The sequence below is a fragment of the Callorhinus ursinus genome, unplaced genomic scaffold (genome assembly GCF_003265705.2).
Source record: "Callorhinus ursinus isolate GAN/ISIS: 27379988/994484 unplaced genomic scaffold, GSC_fseal_2.0 scaffold13, whole genome shotgun sequence".
NCBI classification, from domain to species: domain Eukaryota; kingdom Metazoa; phylum Chordata; class Mammalia; order Carnivora; family Otariidae; genus Callorhinus; species Callorhinus ursinus.
Genome location: NW_027397075.1, coordinates 30,282,634 through 30,298,705, shown reverse-complemented (window position 1 = coordinate 30,298,705; position 16,072 = coordinate 30,282,634). Strand labels below are relative to the sequence as shown.

Here is a 16,072-nt window from a genome sequence, read left to right as displayed (position 1 = left end):
CTACCACTTTCGAAATTCATGTCACAAACACATTAAGAGGAATATATCAAGAAATTTTATTCTCTACTTTTTATAGAGGTTCATCAGTTTACATTAGGAAAAAAAATATTTGTTGAGATCACAGTTTAAGCTAGAGTGAGGAAGTTGGAGTGAGAGGGAAAACCAAAAGGCTCAGATCTTAGACTTTTGAGGGCAAAATAGAAAAAGTAAAGAGTTAGAAACAGGATAACTCTATAAATGCACAGAGACAGAGTTAAAGCCCCATTTAGAATAGTCTGCATGCTAGTAGATATACATGTAACATCACTCCAACATCTTTGAAAGAAAGATCTTGGTACAGCTATGCATTTGTGCTGAGAACCCCCTTCCTTCTTGCTCTGAGACCTCCTTGCAACCAGACTCTCTACCACATTTTCAACCTCCCCTCTTAAGTGGTTCTTAGAAGAGTGTCCCAGTTCTTCATCTGTAGGGAGAAGAAACAAGCAAGCAAGAAACAAGCAAACCACCACCACCCTTTCCCTCTATCCTCATTTCACTCATCCCCTCCCACTCACTGTCACCCCTCACTGCTCCCTCTACAGCCAAGTTTCTCAGAAGAGGATTCTAAAATCATGCCTCCTTGACTTTTTTTTTTTTAAGATTTTATTTATTTGACAGAGAGAGACACAGCGAGAGAAGGAACACAAGCAGGGGGAGTGGGAGAGGGAGAAGCAGGCTTCCTGCCGAGCAGGGAGCCCGATGCGGGGCTCGATCCCAGGACCCTGGGACCATGACCTGAGCCAAAGGCAGACGCTTAACGCCTGAGCCACCCAGGCGCTCCTTGCCTCCTTGACTTCTAACACACACCTCCACCACTGAAATTTAGGCCAATCTCCTACTTTACCCTTGAGGCTGCCCTTACCAACAACCCTATTTCTAAAAGCAGTGGGGCTCCCAGAATTTATCTTCCTTTGTTCTTTCAGCAAACTTGATATGGCTGACCTCTCTTCCTCTCTCCTCTCCTCTCCCGATACTTTCTCAGCTAACCTCCCTCACTCCATCCTCTCCCACTCTTCCTCGCCCTCCTCCTCCTTAGTGTCCCCCATGGTGCACTCCTTGGATTCCTATCAGCCATCTTCTCACTCCACCTGTTCTCCCTCAGGGGTTTCATGGACTCCCTGCTAGTAGTTGCCACTCACGAATCTGCAGTCCTGATCTCTCTTCTGAGCTCCAAACTTCTACTTGCTATATCAATGTATCACAAGCACTCCAAACGCATCATGTCCCAAATGGAACACACTGCTTTCCCCATCTCTTCCTCCTTGATTTTGGTTGTTGTTTTTTTTTTCCTAGAATAGTGAATGGCACCATCACCCAAGCAAAAATTTGGAAGTTCTCCTTGATTTTCTCCCCATCCCTATTGTCTTAACGCAAGCCCTTGTAAAGTATGTATTGCCAATCCTCCTCCACTTGGCAATCTCTTCCTTTGCCATACACTGAACTCTCAGCAGCACCCTGGAGATTCAGTCTTCTTTCTTACACCCTTGTTTTTGCACAGTCTCCTCTACCTGGATTCTCCTCTACCTGGAGAGCCCTCCCCACCGGCCCCCATGTCCTTCAAGACTCAGCTCAGCGATCAGCCCCTACAAGACTTCTGTTACTCTGCCGAGGCTCAGCGATGATATCCCTACTCTGAATTATATATTATTTGTAGAAACCTGTATTATAGAGCCAACTATGTTATGTCTGTCTATTTTCCATCTTCCCAACCATCCTGTTAACTCCTAGAAAGCAGGAACCATGTCATCCTCATGTAACCAAATTTTAGTGTAATTCCTGGTACATCATAGTCCCTCAATTAATGTTTTACAAATGAATAAAAGATCAAACCCTGGGTAACTACCATTGTCCACATTTCTGTGCTTCCTTGTCATTTGTTACTATTGCAAAATCGAACCCACTCTTGATTGCCCCATTCAAATATCATCTCACTTATGAAACCGTCCCTGATTCCCACCTCCTCTCTTATTTCTCACTTCTCTTATGGTGATTAACTGCATTGCAAAGTAGACAAAGAAATCTGAGCACTCACTTTTCTATTATGCTACTGTTCTATTATAGGAGGCTTCAAGTAAAGGATAATTTAATTCATCTTTAAGACTAGTGCTTTCCTTACTTGGGACTCTTTAGAGGAAGGCACATTCACATTTGAAAGAACCCAAAAGCAACACACTAGCAAAAACCTCCCCTGCACTAAAACTCAGCAGCATCTCACAATAGAGCTTTCAAAAGGAGTTACAGATCCTGTGTGTAGTGCTGCTTACAAGCCATCACATGGCAGCAGCGGGCCCAACACACCAGCACCAAATCCGAGACAAAGAGCAGCGATGAAGCCAGCTCTGTTCCTGCTGACGCCACGGAGGCCGCCGCTCTCTCAGCGGGGCTACCAACCACCAGGCAGCCCAGCCAGGCCAGTGAGCAGAGGAGCGTCCCGGGTCAGGGGTTCACCGCACTCGCGGGCACTGCTGCCCTACTTCACTTTAGCTTCAAAGACACCGCATCATCCCTTTCTCCTAAAAAGTAAATAGCATAACCTCCTCTTCAATTAACAAGATTAAAATGAAACTGTGACTGGAAATAATACAGGAGTTCCTCCCTTATCCATGGGAGATACATTCCAAGACTCCCAGTGAATGCCTGAAGCCACGGATGGTACGGGACCCCATATATACTGTTTTTCCTACACATACATACCTACGATAAAGTTTAACTTATAAACTAGGTACAATAAAAGATTAACAACAAATAATAATAATAAAATAGAATTATAACAATATACTATAGTAAAAGTTGTGTGAATGTGGTCTCCCGTTTAAAATATCTTGTACTATACTCACCCTTCTTCCTGCGATGTGAGATGATAAAATGCCTACATGATGAGATGAAGAATGTGACTGATACAGGTATTGTGACATGGCATGAGGCTACTATTGACCTTCTGATGATCTGTCAGAAGGAGGATCATCTGCTTCCAGACCACGGCTGACTGCGGGTAACTGAAACCGCAGAAGCAAAACTATGGATAAGGAGGGACTACCGTATAAACATCCAAAAAGAGGGAATGTATCATACAATGGAATACTAGCAATCATTAAGAATGGTGTAACAGAATAATTAATATGAAAAAAATCACTCTCTACTATTAAGTGAAAAATCAAATTAGTAAGCCTAAATGTATAATGTATCTAATACATGTATGTATATACATATATTACATTTTCAAATCATATAACAGTATAATATAACATAAGTCTATGCCTAAATATTAAAAGTGGTTAACTTCTAGGTGACTAGATTATGGGTAGTTTTTATCTCCTTATCATTTTATCTGTTTTCTAAATATACTTCAATGAACATGTATTTCTTTAATAAGGGAAAACAAGTTTCTGAAAATGAAATCATCTCTTGATTAAATTCTAGAAATCTCTAAACCTTCATAAGCATATTCCATTTTTTATTTATATCCTAAAGACTTAAAATAATTTTTTTTTAATCTCAGTCTTACTGGGTCTTAGAGGTGATGGAGCTAGATTTATAGGATCACTAAATCCACAAAATGTCATGGTATGCTCTATAAAAAGCTTACTTGTGAAACATGGTTCAAAACGAAAACAATAATAAGAAATGTCCTGATTTTAAAATAATTTCTTATTCAGAAAAATGGTTGCAACAAAGTCAGAAAACCAAGGTTAAATTCTACCACTGGCCAATTAGAACAAAGATCATATTTTTATTATGTTCATCTATAAAATATAGAAAATGCCAGATTGTTAGCAGTAAAGGAAGTTCCTGTCAGATGTTAGATCTATCTTCAAATTAATGAATGAGATGATTTGAAAAGATTCATTTTTTATTCATTTAGCAGATATTTATTAAGCAAGCATTCACTATGGAACAGCATGTGCTAATTTAGGTTTCCAACCAAAGAAGCAATTCTCCACAGCATTTCCCTTACTTAGAATCAAAAGATTGACAAAAGATAGACATGATTATTCTCTACTGTCAAATCTCTGACATCTGTTCTACTCATTAAAGGTCTACCCTTAAAAAAATAAATAAATAATAAATAATAATAAAGGTCTACCCTTGACATCTGTGGAGTAGGATATATCTTAAGTTGGTGAGAAAAAAAAAAGTCTTCAAATAAAGGATTGGGGTAGGGGAAGCTTATACTAATTAGAGAAACGAACATAGTAAGAAATTTAAATTAGACATTTGGAAGGGGCAAAACAAATCCTACTTAATGAAAGTCTTGTTTGTTGTTTGTTGTTCATTTTTAATGTACACACTTGACAAAATAAAAAAAGATGGCAACTTAACATCCACTGCCAAAGTCTCGGGGGGGGGGGTTTATTTGTTTGCTTTTTAACTGACTTATGAAACTCAGCAGTCTGGGAGCTGTTGGTTCCGAAAGCATTTTAGCCACCCATTTTGGCTGATCTATAATCTGGACCCCTGCCCCTAACACAATGTCACACATATAGAAGATGCTCAAAAATTACTTGTTCAATGAAGAAATGTAGCCCTGTTTCATAAAGAAGGTATGGCTTGGGGACCAACTGAAGATGGTCAAAAAGAAGACTTGAAGAAGGTTTGAAAATGAATCAAGAAATAAAGCAATACACTAAGATATAAGTAAGGGAAGCTGACCCTAGAGAGCAAGATTTCCCAACACTGCATACTAGTTTGTAATTCATTGTTAACACTACCTAAAATCCTAACACCAGGGTAGACATATTTGGATGAATATCTACTCTTCTTTGAAAATGCAAATAATTTGGAGACTGTCTGACATGACTGTTGTACCAGAAAAATTATAGGAATTTTGTCATAATGCTTATTAAATATGTAAAATATAATTATATATTTAAGATTATGACATATCCTTATGATAACTTAAAACTTAGCTTACTTAGCTACTTTATGTACCTGCATATAAATAATACACTGGCTTACATTTCAAATTATATTAGATTGACTCTCCAAAAACCATTGGATTTTTTAATCAAAATTGGTCAAATATTAAACAATTAAAAATAATTTTGGGTATATGACACTGTAGTGATGAATACATGACACTACACATTGTTAAAACCTATAAAACTTTACAGCACAAAGAGTGAACCTGAAGGCATGCATTTTTTTAATCAATGACCCCAGAATGGAATGCAGAATGTGACAAAACACTCTAACTGTATTACAGATGTATGAAACAACCTCACTGAAAGGTGTAGAGGGGGAAAGTGCTGACCTAAATAAGTGGAAATGAGTGAAATCTGCAAGAGTAAAGGCAAAAAGTAACTGCATATAACCACTATATTCTGGCTGATAAAGCTGGAAACCTCCCCCCCCCCCCCCCCCCCCGGGATAAAAATTAACAATTCTGTTACTGCTATACATGTGTACTGGAATGAACAATTAAGTAAATAAATGGATGGCAGGAGCCAAGTTTCTTACTGTTGGAATGAGAAATTACAGATCATCAGGAAGAGTAGGTTAGAATTATCCATGTGGTAATGGATTAGAGTTGGAGATATCAATATGAACTCATTTAATTTAACATAAAAGCAGATGGGCATATACAGAAATATTTATAAATATATGTATATACACAGATTTTATATATACAGATACATATACACATATATATCTCCCTGCTCTGTCAACTGAGAGGGCCTAGAAGCAATGAGCACCCTATCTGGATCTTGGTTTCTAATACCATTCTCCATAAAAGGAACCAGGGCTCCTTGGGGAAATAGCTGATTCTGGGACTAGGGCAGGAAATATAAAAGATGATCCTGGAGCATCTTACAGTGATAGAAAGCAAAGAAGTGCTCAAAACACACACATGCACACGCACAATGATGGAAGTTTGTCAAAGGGATGGAGGAGCCAACTGAAAGAACTTCCAACGGAACAGTTTGAGTGACAAAATAAATAAAGTACTGTTGGATTATAACCCAAAGTATAAAATAAATATCCATGAGTCCATTTTGATATAAATGACAAAATAAATGAATGAATGAAGAAGAAACAAATCTGCCATGCAGAAGAATGCCAAGTAATTTGCATAAAAAATCTACCCTCTGGGAAGAGGAGCAGAACACCCACTCTGTAAGTGTAGTGACTTCTGCCCAAAGAATACAGTAGGGACAGGAAGAAACCCGGCAAACACTACCTCAGTGAGATGCTAATGGTCAACATCAATACTAACAAGTCATGCTGGGCACCTGGGTGGCTCAGTTGGTTAAGTGTGACTCCTGATTTCTGCTCAGGTCAAGATCTCAGGGTCATGAGATCAAGCCCCACATCGGGCTCTGCACTCAGTGGGGAGTCTGCTTGAGATTCTCTCTCTCCCTCTCCCTTTGCCCCTCCCCCCTGTGCACATGAGCGTGTGCGTGCTCTTGGCCCTCTTTCTCCAAAATAAATAAATCTTTTAAAAAAATACTAGTAAGTCGTGCCGACAGTATGTACCTTTGATATGTAATGAAAAGGGCAATTTCCCTCTGTGGTCTTTCACTCAAAAACATATAACCCCATGATAAAAACATCAGACAAATTCCAATTAAGAGACATTCCACCAAATGCCTGATCGGTACTCTTCAAAACTATCAATATCATCAAAAATAAGAGAAGTCTGATAAACTGTCATAGTCAGGAAGACCCTAAACAGACAGGATCACCAAGTGAAGTATGCTATCCTGGATGGGATCTGGGAATAGAAAAAGGCCAGGAGGTAAAAAAAACAAAAACAAAAAAAAAAACAAAAACAAAAAAAAACAAGAAAATATAAATAAAATATGGACTTTAATTAATAAAAAATACATCCATATTGGTTTGATAATTGTAACAAACGTACCATATTCATGTAAGATTTTAATAATAGTGGAAATTGGGTGTGGGGTATATGGGAGCCTTCTGCACTATCTTTGTTGGCCATCCCAGCATTTTGGCTGCAAAACCATATAATAAAGTCAATTACATGGAATGATTTTCAGTAACTAATGTATTTTTAAGAACCAGATTTTTTCCCACTAACAGTGTAAGAGGGTTCCCCTTTCTCCACAACCTCTCCAACATTTGTTGTTTCTTGCCTTGTCAATTTCTGCCATTCAACTGGTGTAAGGTGGTATCTCAATGTGGTTTTGATTTGAATTTCCCTGATGGCTACTGATGATGAACATTTTTTCATGTGTCTGTTAGCCATTTGTATGTCTTCTTAAGAAGTGTTTATTCAGGTCTTCTGCCCATTTTTTGACTTGATTATTTGTTTTTGGATGTTGAGTTTGAGAAGTTCTTTATAGATCTTGGACACCAGCCCTTTGTCTGTAGTGTCATTTGCAAAAATCTTCTCCCATTCTGTGGGTTGCCTCTTTGTTTTGTTGACTGTTTCCTTTGCTGTGCAGAAGCTTTTTATCTTGATGAAGTCCCAAAAGTTCATTTTCACTTTTGTTTCCCTTGCCTTTGGAGACGTGTCTTGAAAGAAGTTGCTGTGGCCAATGTTGAAGAGGATACTGCCTATGTTCTCCTCTAAGATTTTGATAGATTCCTGTCTCATGTTGAGGTCTTTCATCCATTTTGAGTTTATCTTTGTATATGGTGTAAGAGAATGGTCGAGTTTCATTCTTCTGTATATAGCTGTACAATTTTCCCAGCACCATTTATTAAAGTCTTTTTTCCATTGCATATGTTTTCCTGCTTTGTTGATTATTTGACCATAGAGTTGAGGGTCCATATCTGGGCTCTCTATTCTGTTCCATTGGTCTATGTATCTGTTTTTGTGCCAGTACCATGCTGTCTTGGTGATCACAGCTTTGTAATATAGCTTGAAATCAGGCAATGTGATGCCTCCAGCTTTGTTTTTCTTTTTCAGCATTTCCTTGGCGATTTGGGGTCTTTTCTGATTCCATACAAATTTTAGGATTGTTTGTTCCAGCACTTTGAAAAATGCCGTTGGTATTTTGAAAGATGGCGTTGAAGGTATAGATTGCTCTGGGCAGCATAGACATTTTAACAATGCTTATTCTTCCGATCCAAAAGCATGGAAAGTTTTTCCATCTTTCTGTGTCTTCTTCAATTTCTTTCATGAGTGTTCTGTGGTTCCTAGAGTATAGATCCTTTACTTCTTTGGTTAGGTTTATTCCAAGGTATCTTATGGTTTTTGGTGCTATTGTAAATAGGATCAATTCTCTAATTTCTCTTTCTATGGTTACATTGTTAGTGTATAAGAAAGCAACTGATTTCTATGCATTGATTTTGTATCCTGCCACATTACTGAATTGCTGTATGAGTTCTAGTAATTTGGGGGTGGAGTCTTTTGGGTTTTCCACATAAAGTATCATACCATCTGCGAAGAGAAAGAGTTTGACTTCTTCTTTGCCAATCTGAATACCTTTTATTTCTTTTTGTTGTCTGATTGCGGTTGCTAGGACTTCTGTGCTATATTGAACAATAGTGGCGAGAGTAGGCATCCTTGCCGTGTTCCTAATCTTAAGGGAAAGGCTCTCAGCTTCTTCCCATTGAGAATGATACTCACTGTGGGTTTTTCATAGATGGATTTTATGAAATTAAGAAACGTTCCCTCTATCCCTATACTCTGAAGAGGTTTAATCAGGAAAGGATGCTGTATTTTGGTGGGAATGCAAGTTGGTATAGCCACTTAGGAAAACAGTATGGAGGTTCCTTAAAAAATTAAAAATAGAGCTACCTATGACCCAGCAACTGCACTACTGGGTATTTACCCCAAAGACACAGATGTAGTGAAAAGAAGGGCCATATGCACCCCAATGTTCATAGCAGCAATGTCCATAATAGCCAAACTGTGGAAAGAGCCGAGATGCCCTTCAACAGATGAATGGATAAAGAAGATGTGGTCCATATATACAATGGAATATTACTCAGCCATCAGAAAGGATGAATACCCAGCTTTTGCATCAACATGGATGGGACTGGAGGAGAATAAGTCTAAGTGAATAAGTCAAGCAGAGAAAGTCAATTATCATATATGGTTTCACTTATTATTATAAGGAATAGCACGGAGGACATTAGAGAAGGAAGGGAAAAATGAAGGGGGGGAAATCAGAGGGGGAGATGAACCATGAGAGACTATGGACTCCGAGATACAAACTGAGGGTTTTAGAGGGGAGGGGGTGTGGGGGGATGGGTTAGCCCATTGATGGGTATTAAGGAGGGCACGTATTGTATGGAGCACTGGGTGTTATACGCAATGAATCATGGAACACTACATCAAAAACTAATGATGTACTGTATGGTGACTAACATAACTATACACACACACACACACACACACACACACACACACACACACACACACAGATTTTTTTCAACCATGTAGAGTGACTTTTAGAAACTATGTCCATTGTTACTTGACCTTCAGTTCAGGATGCATCACTGCTTACATTTTACTTCTATAATTAGTGTCTAATAATCAAGACTAAAAAGATATCCTCCTAGATAGATTTATACACACCCTTCCCCTCCATACACACACATACAGAATTAGGAGTTATTACTATTCTAGCGTGAACTAAGGCCACTCTATAAATCTCAAATTTATTTTGCAGAACCAGTGTCAAAAAAAAAAGTGTCAACTTAATGATTTCTTTCCCCATTGGAAGTTGCTTATAAGTTAATTCAACTGACATCTAAAACTTCATATGAATTCTTTTTAATCCAGAGTCAAGGAGTAGCTGGTAGCCATTATTCTAACTTTGAATATGTTACGTTAAATGCATGTCTTAAAGCCAGCTTTACTACAGGAAAGTCATCAAGTCAATTTTAAATAAATTTGATTTTGTTTTATCTCTAGGAAAGCATCTGTTAGTTTTCTAGGAAAATGAATCAACTAGTCATTTTTTTTTCTACTTGGCCAGAAATGCTACTTCTATATAAATTCATGGAATAAGTACTTCCATACAAGGCTAAAGATAGCTTTAAAAAGCCAAATCTTAAAATAAAACTGGAAAACAGATTCACTATGAACATTATTTTTAGCATCCCTCTTACAGTACAATATCAAACTAAGCTTTAAATATGGCCTTACAAAAGGGGTTGCTGCCAGGCTCTATTCTTCTCTTTTGATATAAGCTATAAAGAATTTGAACATAAAATGTAAATGAGAATGCACAGCCAAATAAATAGCTCATTTTAAGGTGCTACATATCATATCAGCTTTGGAAGAGAGGTTTAATAAGGGATCCCCAGGCATTATAAGATGCTCTTAATGTTCTTTCTGGTCCTTTACCCCACACTGAGAACAGATATCTGAAGAATTGTATCCATGATCATCATTTGATTCACTGATCTTACTACAAATAATTAGGGATGATTTGTAGACTAGAGGCTGGAAAACATGTAGTTTTTCTCATCAATTTTTTCTTATACCCTCATTCTCAGCATTCAGTATCACTAAAAATCTATAAACTGTGACCGGTAAATCCTAATCAGAAGAACACAAAATGGGGCTTAAATTTAGATGAGGATGGACTACAACACACCCAGACATCCATGCATGCACAGTGGCTACACCAACCGAATACATTAAACAGTAACGCTAAAAAGAAAGACACTTAAACCCAAATGTTTCACTTCCTACAACTATCCCTAGTGACTATTCAGTCAGTCTCTGCAATGTATTTCCAGTAAAGAATAGTTTTTAAGAGGCTTTTCATCTTCCCTAATCACCGACCTCATCCTCCACTATCTTCTGGAAAGAGCTTCAATTTTAAAAAACAAACAAGAGTCCTCTTCTCCTGTCTTTACTTGTTTTTATTGGTTTATTTGCCCTAACCTTTTCATAAACCTCAGCTAATTCCCAGTTTTAGCCTCCCTAACACTATCACACCTAAACTTTCATTTGAATTCTTTTCCAGTCATAACCAGGGAGTAGCTAGTAGCCACTGTTCTAACTTTGAAATATGTTCTGTTAGATGCATATTTTAAAGCCAATTGTACTATATGGGAAAGTCACCAACTCCATTTTAAATAAATGCTACTCTTGTATTTTTCCTTAGTTACATGCTCCTTCCTTGATATTTTGTATATTTCCTGTGACCTTTGTGCTCAGAGAGTTGTCTATATCGCTGGGTTTGTTAGATAAAATACCTTGCCGGCAAACCTTTCTCTGCTGTTTACATCATTCACAAGTAAATCATCAGAATTTCATTTTTTATTATCACCATCTTCATAGGTCACAGTTCCTTTAAAATATCTACTTTTTCTCTAAACTTCTTAAAATCTACTTTTTCTTTTCTTTTTTTTTTTAAAGAGAGCTCAGGCGAGGGGTGGGGCAGGGCAGAGGGAGAGGGAGAGGGAGAAAGAGAATCTTAAGCAGGCTCCAGGCCCAGCGCAGAGCCCCAGGTGGGGCTCCATCTCACGACCCTGAGTTCGTGACCTGAGTGGAAATCAATAGTTGGATGGTTAACTGAGTGAGTCACCCATGCACCCCAAAATCTACTTTTTAAAAAATGATATGCAGTACCACCTTGCCTTGACATTATAAACTCTAATAAGGTCACCTTTCCCAGAATTCCTTTTAAGGCTATACCACCAATATATTCTTTGATAGTCATTAAAAGATACAGAATTATAATTCTCTCCACTGGCTTTGTCCACCTTCAAAGAGATGACACTGTTGGCAAGATAAAAGGAGAATGCATCAGATGCTCTGGCTTAATGCTAACTCACATCTGTATAGCACTATATACAAAATATTTTCACGTGCATTATCATATTTAATCCTCACAATTACCTTAGAAGTTTGGAAAGACAGGTGTTATTGCCTGAAGGCTAAAAACAATTAAATTATTTACTTAAGGCCACTTAAGGCCACTTAAGGCCAGGCAAATGGAAATTGACACCTATTTTGGGGTCCTTTCATTATAATGCCTTCCTCTTCTTTTAGCAGAATCAGACTTCCAGCCAACAATAAGATGCTAGAAATTCCCGTACCTATTATTTCTTGCATCTCTGCCAGTATTATAATCTAAATTAAGAACTCTTAATTGTTTTTTTTTTAAGATTTTTAAGCAATCTCTCCACCCAACTTGGGGCTCAAACTCACAACCCCAAGATCAAGAGTCACATGTTCTACAGACTGAGCCAGCCAGGTGCCCCAGAACTCTTGTTTCTAATAGCTACAGAGTTCGTTCTCTGGGGAAGTGATGTTATTTCCCATCCACTAAGAAAAATGAATCTCATATGACCTTGGTTTTATTCCCAGCTCCACTATCTTTTTTCACTGTGTAGCCCTGGGAACTGGCTTCAAAACTCTATTGCAAATATAACATTACTATTTTTTCACACTTCACAAGCAAATGTTTTTCCTAATCATAAAGAAAAACAAAAATCCCTCTACATTCTTAACATATAATGATAATAACGAGCCAATTTCTAACTATGTTAATATAATAATAAAAAAAGAATACTAAGGGGAAAAAAAGTAGAAGATAACCAAGAATTTCTTGACCACATGAGTGTTAAAATATAAGACAGATTACAGAAAGCATAATAGAGTCACACTCCTCTTTAAAATTAATCAGATTGTAAGGATTGGTTTATTTATATATTCTAAAGGTTCCATTTGTTTCGATTGGGAAAAAACTACATTAGCATGACACACCTTAAAATAACTCAATACTCTGGTTTAATATATTAACAGCAAATGAAATAAATCTCAAATCTTTTCAAATACTGACAAGATACATACATATTTATATATATGTAGGATGCATAAATGTCTTTATAAATTATCAAAGAAATGTTAAAGTAGAAATTTTGTGAAAGAATCGCCTATTTAAAAGTAAATAAAGGGGCACTTGGGTGGCTCAGGTGATCCTGGAGTCCCAGGATCAAGTCCCACATCGGGCTCCCTGCTGAGCTGGGAGTCTGCTTCTCCCTCTGACCCTCCCCCCTCTCAGGCTCTCTCTCTCTTTCATTCTCTCTCTCAAATAAATAAAATTTTAAAAAAATAAAATAAAATGAAAGTAAATAAAAGTAAATAAAGCACAACAAAAATAAATACAAGATTTACCTTTTTTATGGGTCCCACAATTCACTGGGAAAAGATCCATAAAGAATGGAATGATTGGTAGAGCATAGGGACTAGAGTTGATGGTATTGTAATAGCACTGCATGGTGACAGACAGTAGCTGATGAGGAGAACAAAGGCAAAAGAAGTGTAGATAAAATTAAATTTCCTTACAACTTGCAAGTACTTGAGACAGGCAGAGTGACATTCCTCAAAGGAACTCACAATTTCCTTAATGTTAATGCTTTGCTAGCAGCAAAAAGCAACCTTAGCTTGCCAGGGTTGATCCCTCAAGGATCCTGTAAGTCTTCTTTAACATATGAAAATCCTTTTGAAAACTTTCTTTATCTCTGCCCCTCCCAACTTAAAGGTATACAATCAATTGCTCCTCACAATCCCAGGGCAGCTCTTTCTGCTCGTGGGTCCTGTCCCCAGACTTTCATAAAAAACACCTTTTTACCCAGAAAACGTCTCAAGAATTCCTTCTGGACCGCTCACTCCCAGTCCACTTCACATCAATAGCTACACTTGTGGTGAGGATAGCCTAACTTTGAGAGTTGTTGAATCACTATGCTTTATAACTAAATCTAAAGTAACATTGTGTGTCAATTATACTGAAAAAAGAAGAGGAAGAATGGAACAATTTTGCTACTCTGATACACCCTGACAATAATAAAGGTAAATCAAAGAATTTACTTTAAAAAAAGACTAAGACTTGGCTTTCTAGTTAATGCATCCATGAAAACTATAGAAAACCTTTTAAATATTAGATGTAAACAAAAATTTTTTTTTTTTTGTAGATTTTATTTATTTGACAGAGAGAGACACAGCGAGAGAGGGAACACAAGCAGGGGGAGCAAGAGAGGGAGAAGCAGGCTTCCCGTGGAGCAGGGAGCCCGATGCGGGGCTCGATCCTAGGACCCTGGGATCATGACCAGAGCTGAAGGCAGACGCTTAACGACTGAGCCACCCAGGCGCCCCAATGTAAACAAAATTTTAAAAAATTCTGCCTCCAGTATGTATAAAGATTTTATTTATTTATTTGACAGGGAGAGAGGGAGAGGGAGAAGCAGACTCCCCGCTGAGCCGGGAGCCCAATCAGGACTGGATCCCAGGTTTTTTGTTTTGTTTGTTTTTAAGATTTTATTCACTTATTCAGAATGTATACCTTGTATAAACAGAGAAGAGACACTCTGTATTTAGAAGTAATGGTCAGGGCTATTATGGTCTTTGGGTTCTGACTCCAGTGTGACTTTGAGCAAGAGACCTTTCACACAAATAACCTTATTTTTAAATGAGGATGTGTGATTAGATAACTTCTAAAGTCCTAATATCTCTAGAATCTTGTGATTCTAGGAATTACAGCATAAGTCGACTAGCCTGAATGTAATCAATTTTAGATCTCCAATAGGAAACGGGAAGTTCCTTGTCCACAACCCAGAGGTAATTGGGTTTTCCCTTACAGCAATAACATCTCCAGTAATTCAATTGCCTGATAAATCTACCTTCTCCTGCTTTTGATGATAATGTGTTATTAACCAATCATATCACATTAAAATATAATTCTACTATAACCAATGGGAAATAACTTTCTAGTAATAAGATATGTAATGAGTCTTTCAAACATTAAACCAGAAAAGATAACTGTGTGCCAACTTGCAAAAACAATTCAGCTTTAAGAGAGCTATGTGAATCTGAACAAATGTTTACAGTGTAGTCATTAATCAAATGGCTTGTAAATGAAATTACTAGACACATGTTCATTGCTAATGACTTCTTAACTTAATCCTCAGATCATAAGACTACAACTTTTATGTTTGCCCTTTCTTATTCCAAATTCAAGCCATAGCCAGAATGCAATAAGCTTTGATTCTAACTCTTCTGTTAAGGACTTCCATATCATTCCAAAACTCCTAAAAACATACTGTAAATAACAAAAGCAAAGGCAATTTTCCATGTAACAACTTACTGACCAATGGGATTCTTTAAAGAAGAGGGAGGTGGGCAGAAGAGGGGAGGAGACAAAAGAAAGGATCTCTGAAATTCATTTTAGCCACAGTAACACAAGTCCTCCCAGTTGTTTCTTATACAAGCATACCTTCTTTTAATGTACTTTACTTTGATGCACTTTGCAGATACTGCATTTTTTACGTATTGAAGGTCTGTGGCAACCCTGTGTCAAGGAAGTCCATCAGAGCCATTTTTCCAACAGCATTTGCTTATTTCATGTCTCTATGTCACATGTTGCTAATTCTCAAAATATTTCAGACTTTTTCATCGTTATTATAGTTGTTACAGTGATCTGTGATCAGTGATCTTTGTTGTTACTATTGCAATTGTTTTGGGGCACTAAGAACTGCACCCATATAAGAAGACAGCAAACTTAATCCACAAACATCGTATGCCTTTTGACTGCTCCACTGACTATTCCCTGTCATTCTCCCTCTCCTCTGGCCTCCTAATGCCTAAAACAAAACAATACTGAAATTAGGCCAACTAATAACCCAACAATGGTCTCTCAGTGTTCAAGTCAAAGAGCTGCACATTGTTCAGTTTAAATCAAAAGCTAGAAATGATTAAGCTCAGTGAGGAAGGCATGCCAAAAGCTGAGACAGGCCAAAAGCTAGGTCTCTTGCTCCAGACTGCCAAGTTGTGAACGCAAAGAAAAAATTCTTGAAGTAAATTTAAAGTGCATATATAAATACATAAATGATAAGAAAGTGAAACAGCTTGGGGTGCCTAAGTGGCTCAGCTGGTTAAGTGTCCAACCTTTGGTTTCAGCTCAGGTCATGATCTCAGGATCCTGGGAACAAGCCCCACGGTGGGCTCCACGCTCATCAGGGAGGCTGCTTGTCTCCCTCTACCCTGTCCTCACAGTGTGCACACATCCACACACAGTCTCCCTCTCTCTTTCTAAAATAAATAAATAAATCTTTAAAAAGAAAGAAAGAAAGAAAGAAAGAAAGAAAGAAAGAAAGAAAGAAA

General features: G+C 37.7%; 1 protein-coding gene and 1 pseudogene across 8 annotated transcripts in view; one reads left to right on the top strand and one right to left on the bottom strand.

The window, feature by feature from the left end:
* The window catches only part of DNM3 (dynamin 3), a 569,456-nt gene that overhangs the window by 507,611 nt on the left and 45,773 nt on the right, over positions 1-16,072 (bottom strand). The window lies entirely within an intron of this gene.
* Positions 2,367-16,072, top strand: part of LOC112828779 (small ribosomal subunit protein uS5 pseudogene) — a 19,264-nt pseudogene continuing 5,558 nt past the window's right edge.